Source organism: Zea mays, chromosome 1 (assembly GCF_902167145.1).
Source record: "Zea mays cultivar B73 chromosome 1, Zm-B73-REFERENCE-NAM-5.0, whole genome shotgun sequence".
Taxonomy (NCBI): domain Eukaryota; kingdom Viridiplantae; phylum Streptophyta; class Magnoliopsida; order Poales; family Poaceae; genus Zea; species Zea mays.
In genome coordinates this window covers 81,904,236-81,914,022 of record NC_050096.1, presented here as the reverse complement: position 1 = coordinate 81,914,022, position 9,787 = coordinate 81,904,236, and positions in this window count along the sequence as shown.

Sequence of the window (9,787 nt, the reverse complement as noted above, 5' to 3'; positions counted from 1 at the left end):
GCATCTGGAGTCAAACGGACTGGTCGAAAGAGCAAATGGCATTATAATGACAGGAATAATGAAGCTAATCTTCAATCAGCCCAGAGGAAAGTGGCCATATGAATTGATTAAAGTGGTGTGGAGCCACAATACAACCATATCAAGATCAACAGGATTTACACCGTTCAAATTATTATTTGGTGACGAAGCTATAACCCCAAAAGAAGCTAAAGCAGGGTCAATAAGAACAGCAGCTTCGGCAGACGATGAAGCTGATTATCACGTAGCAAAAGATACTATAGAAGGGACCAGACTTCAGGCTGTGGAGAATATCAATAAATATCAAGCCGAAACAATAAAATGGCGTGACAGAAAAGTTCGGTTGAAAAATATTAAGCCAGGGCATTTGGTGCTTCGGAGAGTGGCCAATCCAGACACAGTAGGCAAATTACAACTGAAGTGGGAAGGACCTTTTCTGGTGGTGTCTTCGTCAAGGCCCGGTTCTTACAGATTGAAGGATATGGACGACAACGACATTCCTAGATCTTGGAATGCGGATGAGCTTCGACGATATTATGTGTAATTTGATGTAATCTTTTTCCATTTTTTCCTATGGCACCCTTTTCCTTTCCAAAGGGGGAGAAAGGTTTTTAATGGGGCCATGGCTTGTAATTTTTCTTTTCATATTTGGCTCTATGAGAGCAAAATCCCCTAAAAAGAATGTAAAATGTAAAATATGAGCATGCACCATCGAGTGCAGTGAGAAAAAAAGGCAGGGAGAAGCTCAAAAGTCATCCCCAAGGGGATGCAGAGCATGACGAAGCTATAAAAAGTCGTTCCTAAGAGAGCACAGAGTAAGTTTTCTGCTCAAAAGTTGTTCCTAAGGGAATGCAGAGCCAAATACTACCGAAATATAAGGCGAAGAAGTTCAAAAGACGTTCCTAAAGGGATGCAGAACTTATACCACCGAAATAGAAGGTGAAGAAGTTCAAAAGACATTCCTAAGGGGATGCAGAACTTACACCGAAAAATAAGCGGTGACACTGAAAAATAAACGGTGAAGACTCTAAAGTCGTTCCTAAGGGGATGCAGAGTCTGGGTGCAGCTTCGTAAGTGTGTGTTTGGACATTCATTTGCACATTACATCACATCATTTATTGCATTCATACACATTCATTTGGACATTCGTAGGATCGTCATTATCATATTATAAGTATACAGACAGTCGCTTCGGCTCTAATGACAAGGCTTCAATAAGTACAAAAGAAGCAAATTTACGCTTTGTTGTGCACGAAAAGAAGGGAAGGTGTTTTTCGCCTTCAGCTCAAACAATACAAGTCTCGTCCACATCGAAGCAGTTCATACATGGATGGAAAGGTAAAAATATATTATAAGGTATGGACAAGTTTACAAAGCAGTGTTTGATTCCTAAATTACAATATCTTTTACAAGGTTAATTCAAAATTTCTCTAGAGCTTTTTTGCAGCAGCTTCATCAATAACCGTCAAGCTTCGAATCATTTATCTTCGGCTTCATCATCCTATACATAACAAAGCGGTATAAGGTAAATAGAAATATCAGCGAAAGATAAGCAACAGGTGCAAGTTTAGTACCGGCTTGAGATGACTTCGAGCTTCATCACCAGCTAAATTTCGCCCACCCTTCGTCCAAATTTGAGTTATGAATCTATTTCCAATATTTCAGGCCAGACTAGGAATGTCAGTTAAATCCGCTGGGGACAGGCTGAAGTTTGGTCTGTTCACAATTTTCCCATGCGTGCAACCAGTCTTCATGAAAGCAACAGCTGTGCCGCGAGAAGCTAGCAGGGCACAAAAGTCGCCGTGCCCAGCTATAACTTCGTCAAGTGCATCAACTTCGCCCTTAATATGTTCGAAGGTGCTTGGCAGGTCTTCAACCGAAGGTTCAAATTTTTTAGAGCTGGCTCCAACTAAGTTGAAGACCTACTTCAGCCATTGCACGCATCGATTGCCGAAGTCTAGACATTTATCCTGAAGTTCCTTCAATGATTTCTGCAAATTTGAATTCTTTTCGACTTCCGCTTTAAGCTTCGCATCAAAACTCTTCTTTTCTTGTTCAAAGTTTTCCGACTTCGTGGAGAGTTCACTGTTTATTCTGGCAATTTCGGCTTGGGCTTCTGCCAGTGAACCCTCCATTGTTTGAAGAACAAAATCTTTCTTTTTAAGAGCAGCTTCATAATCTTTGATTTTGCTTTCTAAGCCTTCAATTATAACATCATTTTTCTTATCTTCGAGGTCCTGTTGCATCCTCAAGGCTTTACTTAGTAGCATACTCTGTGTAAAATAATCTTCGTCAGCAATCACCTTCATCGTAAAACAATGAACAAGCTGAAGGAGAAATTTTACCTTGAAATTAGAATAGAATAAGCTACCGAGATATGTTGTCGTCGGTAGCGACTGATATCAGCTTCAAGCTTCGGGAAACCAGCACTCTTTGACAGAGTGCTGATAACCTTCGCTCCAGTCTGATCTCGGATGCATCCTAAGCTTTCTTCGTTAATTTCGCCGAAGAGCAATGCTCCTGGTTGGTAGCCACATGATATAGCATACTCCTACAGCTCCTCTCTTTCAATCTTACATAATTCTTGACCAATTATATTTTGAAAATTAAAGCCTTTTCCTCTGAAGTATCTTCGGCGACTGCCTTCCCCTTTTCAGGCACTATGGCCACGGTTTCTTCGGCGGCTGCAGCAGCTTCTTCCACGACCATATCCGAGAGTATTCTATCAATATCAGATAATGTGCTCTCCAGATTTGTGGCTTCAGCTGTTGTAGCTTCCCCAGGTGTAGCTTCGGTAGCTGCGGCAGCTTCGGCAGCTGGTGTTATTTTTGACGCTGAAGCTAGCGGTGGTGTTTCTTCAATCACTTGCATAACAGTAATAATCCTTCGCTTCTTTGGCCTAGCCGTCTTCTTCGTTGCAGAAGCCTCGTCTTTCTTCTGTAAAAGCTTCGTCAGTTGCGGTCCCAGTGGACTTAGCAACTTGATAGGTAGGGATTTGGTCATTACCTTTAAAATCTCTTCTACTTCGGCAGCGGAAGGTGTTGAAGGAGCTCCCTCTTCTATTTCAGCCATCTTCAGCTCTGGAGTTGCTGCTTTTCTTTTCTTTGAAGTAGCCACCTTCGGCTCGGGACTAGATTTCCTCTTTTTTAGAGCTTTTTCGTCCTCCTTTACCATCCTAGCTGCTTGTCTGCTCATAACACTAACAATCCTCTTTCTTTTTGGCCCTTCGGCACCCTTGTTTAATCGTTCATAATCAGGATATTCAAAGTTTAAAGCATCCATTACCCGATTCAGCCTACGTTTTGTTCAGGTGCCGAAGGCCGCAGTCATCAGTTGATCTCCTTTCTTCGTATAATTGCCCAGAATTTCGTTGCACATAGTTTCAATCATTTCTAGCCATTCCTGACAGGGCCCTTTGAATTGCTTCTCAAACTTGAAGCGATAGGGCAATCGAACAAGTTCACCCATCTTTTTTGATCCTTTTAGCTTCGGCATGCTCCAATTACTCAATGTTGGAGATGCCCTGTTCACCAGGTATTCTTGCACTAGATCTTTGGTATTGATATGCTCAACCACCACTCTGAATTCTGCCACAGCTAGTTGGCATGGTAGCCCTGGCTTCATGTTGCACAGGGGTCTGGTCATCCCGAAGCTTAGGCTTAGTGGGCCCATGACCAGCTTCTTCAGCTTCTCCCTTTTCTTCCCGTCAACTTTAACATAAAACCACTCACTTTTCCATCCCGTTGGCCATTTCGACCGATAGCTCAGGACTGGGGCCTTTGTATCCTTGCGATATGCGAAGTTATAGCAGCCAAAATTTTCATGGAGCCTGTCTTCTCTAGCCTTCGTCTGGTAATGAAGCTCATGCACTCGGCAAAAAGCTTCGGCATTCAGGTCTATCCCCTGGCTTCGAAGGGCCCAGATGAAAATACTGAGCCTAACAATGGTGTTAGGGGTCAGCTGATGAAGAAATATTTTATAATTAGCTAAAATTTCTCCAATAATCTCGTTCAGCGGAAACCGTAATCCTGCTCTGAAAAAACTTTTGAAAACCACCACTTTATCAACTTTCGGTGTCGGAGTGGTCTCTTCTCCAGCAAAACAAAACAACTTTTTCTCGGCTTCTCCGAAGTAGCCCAGCTTCATCATCATGGGCATATCAGCTTCAGAAACAGTAGATTTTTCAAAATCCAAGTGACTAGGTTTTGACGGGATCAAGATACTATAATCCTCTTCTTCTTCTTCGTCAGCAATTTCTCATCACTTCGGAGATCGGAGCAGTCTCGGTAGCTTCGGCCTCCTCTCTGTCACGGGTCACTCTCGCAGTTGAACGTACTCTGGCCATTTGATGATTTTCTTGCAGTTCTTACGAAGTTGATTGTTTTTTCGTAGTTTTTTGATGAAGCTCCCTCTTTTGACGAAGCTAATCTAGAACAATGGTTTGCTCGGAAATGCAGTGAAAAAGCTTCGGCTATGGTTAAAATTTTCAACAGCACAACAGTGCAATAGCAATGAATGCTGTGATCACTTCACATCTACCTATAGTGTTGCAGGTGGGAAGGTGAATCGCCAAGGTGACTGCACCCGCTGAACAGTTACTTGCACCCGCTGAACGGTGGACCAACCGGCGCTTGGGAGGAGAATTGCCAGACCGTGCATACCCGCTGCATGGTGGGCCATCTCTCGTGCTTGGAATATTTTAATCATTTCTCGGCAATGAGCTCAGGGAAGGTGTTTTTCGGACCTTCGGCATTCCGAAGCTTCAAAGATGTTTTCACGGATCAAGCTCATTACGAAAAACGATTTAGCACCGCGAAGGGGCTACTGTTGGGGTCTGCTTCGTCGCCGAAGGTCCTGCAAGAAGAAACACCTTCAGAAGATCAACATAGAAGCAACGCCGAAGCTACCATCTAGGGAGCTTCGGCATAGTAACAAGCTTTGAGACGAAGGGTAGCACCGACTTAAAGATGAAAAGACCGATCGGCCCATGATAATCTGTGTCATGATTGTAACTATTTATAAAGGGCATGAATGTAAATCCACACACGCTGCACCCTATGCCTATAAATAGATGAACAGTACCCCCGTACTATTCACGGGTACTTGTACTCATTCGTGTGTCACGCTTGGACTTTTGCCTTCTGTCAAGCCGAAGGTACAAATGTAATTCAATATTGTTCATGTTCATTCATGATGATATAAAAAACGATATATTAATGATGTCATACGATTGTTTATGTCATTTCTCATGTTTCATATGCTTCTTCTTTCACTAATATATACTGCGATGATGAAGGTATGTCCTTCATGACCTTCGTCTAAAGATCATTATATCCTAGGGGAGATAATGCTTCGTAGGACGAAGGGCATTAACCATTAACCTATTTTTGTGTTGCCTTGTTCTTAATTCATAGCATTTGAGAACAAGTCCCCAACAATTCTAATTTCTCAAAATGAAAGCAAACAAATGGGACCTTAGTGTTTTGGAACATGGCCTAGAGGGTGGAAGTTTTGGCTTCTAATGACATGAGGTAAACGTATAGGATTTTTACTTTTTTAATGAATGAGTTAGGTATGTAAGTTTCAGCTTATGAGGGCTAATTTGGAAACTTAAATCCCCTCCAGTATTCTTGTGGATTGAGTGGAAAATGAGCTATTTTTTCCACTCAATCTCCGGGAATCCCGAATAGTATTTAAATTTCCAAACTAGCCCTAATAGTGCGAGTTTGGCATGGGAGTTTTCTGTTGTGATAACATGAGTTTCTTCCATGACCATCTCTTCTACTTCTGACTGATGATCTCTAACAGCTGGCTCTGACGTTTGTCCGACTTCTGCCTTGAGAGATAGAAAGAAGACCCGCTTCAATACTTAGGGCTAGTTTGGAAACCTCATTTTGCCAAGGAATTTCCATTTTTCCAAGGAAAATTAGTTCATTTTCCCTTGGGAAAATAAAATCCCTTGGAAAATGGAGTTCCCAAACTAGTCCTTAGGGCTTGTTTGATTGAATAGTATAGGGATTTTAGCCCCTCCAATTCCCTTCGGTATCCTTGCTCCCAAACAAGCCCTTACGAATGATTTGGTGATAATATAATTAGAGGGGGTCGAGGGGGATAGCAATAGATTTCCTTCCCCATGAATCTCCTCCAATTTCCTTGTCACCAAACCATCCATTAGCGAGCTTACTTTCTTGCGCAAATACTCTACATATTCACCTTAGCCCAAGTCTTCCCATTCTGGTTCCTACGAGGCTACAAGAAGTAGAATAGAGAGAGAGTAGGTCTCTAAAACCGGTCCATCTTTATAATCATCTGCTCAGGTAAAGGGCGACCATCAGATCTTGGTGAGCGATGATGCAACAACTCAATTCATCGACTCCCTCGTAATCGTAGCGGCAACCTTAGTGGTGATCGAGTTTGCCCTTGTCTTCCTAGCGGTGGAGATCGACAATGTGACTTCTCTGCGCGGTATCATGAGGAACGACTACACCAACATACACTATATCGACTAGCATAATCGCTCTAGTGCCACTTAATATCTTTTTGTTGCTTTCCATTCCCTAATATCTTCATTGAAAACTACAATGATTAGTACCATATACATGGTCATCACGCTTAGATCACACATGCATATTTTAAATATCAAAAACATGCTATTTATAGTTTTGTAGATTAAATTGGCACTCAATATACCTACAATTCTAATAATCCACAAAAAATGATAGGCATTTTTTGAGAACTGGTTTTGCAAGCATGTTAAACCCAAACAATTTTAAGAAACACATTACAATATGTGACATCAGATGCGGATATTATGGTTTACAACTATACTCCACTACTTTATTACCAAAATCTAGATCAATTGGATTGCATACTCCTAAAGAGGAGTGTGTGTTCCAAGACATTGATGCTACATTCAAGGCGGTAATAATTAGCGTGCTAAGAGACTCCATAGTACATGTATTTGTGACTATGTCCACTATAAAGAAATATGGGATGCACTTGAAGCTTATGTGTTGCTAGTAGTGAGTTATATGTCATGGAGCAGTTTAATAACTACAAAATGATTGATAGTCATATTGTAGTAGAATAAACTAATGATATACAAACACTAGTGAAAGAACATTTTGTTTGTGTACTACTGGAGAATTTTGTGGTCGGATATATATATTGCAAGTTGCCATAAAGTTGGTCAAATTTTGCTATTTTTGAAACATAAGATGTAAAAGTTTAGTATTATCAACCTAATGGGCTCTTTAGACGTTGAAGTGGAGGTGTGATCTAAATATGTTCATAGCAAGAAAATTATTGAGAGAAGTTCTAGTGCCCATGTGGTGCATTAAAATCTTTAGAATTTTTGCAAGAAGAAGTTCAAGCAAAAGCTCAAATAAAAACAACGCCCTTTTTAATAAGAAGAAGGAAAAAACTGCTTCAATTGTGTCAAGCTTGAGCATTATGCTAGCGAGTGCGAGGAGAGAAAGTAGAAGCCTAATAATAAATCCGCAAACATGATTGAGGCTGATGGAGGTATGGTAATTTACTGCCTACATTTCTTCCAGTTTGTCATTCATCTGATTGGTAGATTGACACAAATTTTAATATTTATCTGTGTGTTGATATTTTTTGTTTCCTTCTTATTCGATACGAGAACTTTCTCCTTGTTGATGTGAAATGAAGCGTGTGCGACTATTCATGTTGTTGGTATGGTTGATCTAAAGCTTATTTCAGAAAAGATCGTGTAGCTAAAGAATGTGCAACTTGTCTCCCTCAATAAGAAAGAATTTAATTTATGGTTCATTGTTGTGTTGAGATGGTTATAAACTTGTGTCTAGGTCAAATGAGTGTATAATTTCTAAGTATGAAACTTTTATCGGTAAAGGCTGAGAGAAGATGCATGTTCTACTTGTCTTTTTATCATGCTTGTTTTAATTCTATGAATCTTATGAGTCATGATAATAAGATAAACGTTTGGCATTCATGCCACTGTCATATAAATTTTGGTTGAATGATGCGCTTTGCTGAGATGAATTTAATCTCAAATTTTGATTTGGTAAAAGGTTCTTAGTGTCATATATATATGCAATAAAAGAAACTTTGCAGGCCTCACAAGGTTGATGTAGCGAGGGACTTGGCACTATTAGAATTAATCCATTTCGATTGTGTGAAATGAATGTCATGTTGACAAAATTGACAGAAGATATTTTATGATGTTCATAAATGATTGCACTAGATTTTGCTACGTCTACTTGTTAAAATGAAAAGATGAAGCATGCCATTATTTTAAGATCTATAAAGTTGAAGTAGAAAACCAACTTGATAATAACATTAAAGGTTTACAATCTGATTGTGGGGATAATATTTCTTAAATTAGTTTTCTGAGTTTTGTGAGAACCATGATATTATACATGAGAGGACACTGATGTACTCAATGTAATCTAATGTGATTGTCGATAGAAAAAATCACACTCTAACTAAGTTGGTTAATGCCATGTTAGCAACAATGAGACTATCTAAGGAATGGTTGGGTGAGACAATCTTGACATGTGTCATGTCCTGAATAGAGTGCTCACAAAGAATAAAGAAATTACACAATTCGAGAAATGGGAGAAGAAGAGATCAATTCTTTCCTACTTGCGAACATGGGTTGTTTGGCTAAGGTAAACATGCCAATTAACGAGAAGCAAAAAGCTTGGACAAAAATAATGATTATGTTTTTATTGGTTATGATTTTTATAGCGTGTGTTATTGAAAGTGCATATAGCCCTTTGTGGATTTTGGTGAGTTGATTGACAAAAATATTAAAGAATTAATCAGTTTGCTAAGTGTTAAGCAGGAATACTAAGTATAAAGAATATACTTGAGTATGACAATAGAAAGCACTCAAGAGATCAACACAAGATAATATTGGGATATTCCACAAAAGATAGATGGATGTAGAATATCATAAGAAAGACGAGAAAGCAAAGAAGATTGATAAAAATCAAAATGAGACTAAATATGAGGATGATTCGGAGAAAAATTATAAAATATATTTTAGGCTAATTTATGGTGTTAACTACTAACCGACAAAATCTAAACTAAAATCTCAGTTTATATATAAAGAAATAAAAAATACAAATCTCTATCTTGATCTCTAATATATTAAAGCTCCACTGTATTAAAGCATCAGTTTCAACGGTCCTCTCACGTCAATATTTTTCAAAATCTCCCTACATTTCTTTAGAATCAACCCGCAGTTCTATAATCTCTTCTCTAGGAGTATTATAATAGGAGAGTTTATGTAAAAAATAAAGTGAAATTATGTATAAGTGAGTGTTTGAACCTTGATTGTTGGCTCTACATTTCTTTAGAATCAACCCACCTATAGAAAATATATATTTTATATTTTATTAAAACAAAATTTATCTTATGTTATATATATAAACCGTATCAATGTACGATCATATGACTAGTTTTGTTAATAGGTAGATTGGATTACCTTAGGCCTAGTTTGGATACTCTAGTATTGAAATGGTTTGGAGGGATTGGAGAGTGTATAAATCCCTAATAGATCAAAAACTCCTATAATACATCTCAATCCAATTCAATCCCTTTTATTACTAGATTATCCAAACTAGCCCTTGTAGGTGGAGGGAGTCGTTCCAGCATTTCCTTCCCGCATTTCCTTCCCGGCTTCCCACGGTGCCCATGCCACGCTCAAACATTCTACCTGGAGAAGATATTTTGTATCCATTGAGCAAAGATGGGTTGTAATTGTATGGCGGTATCCGAA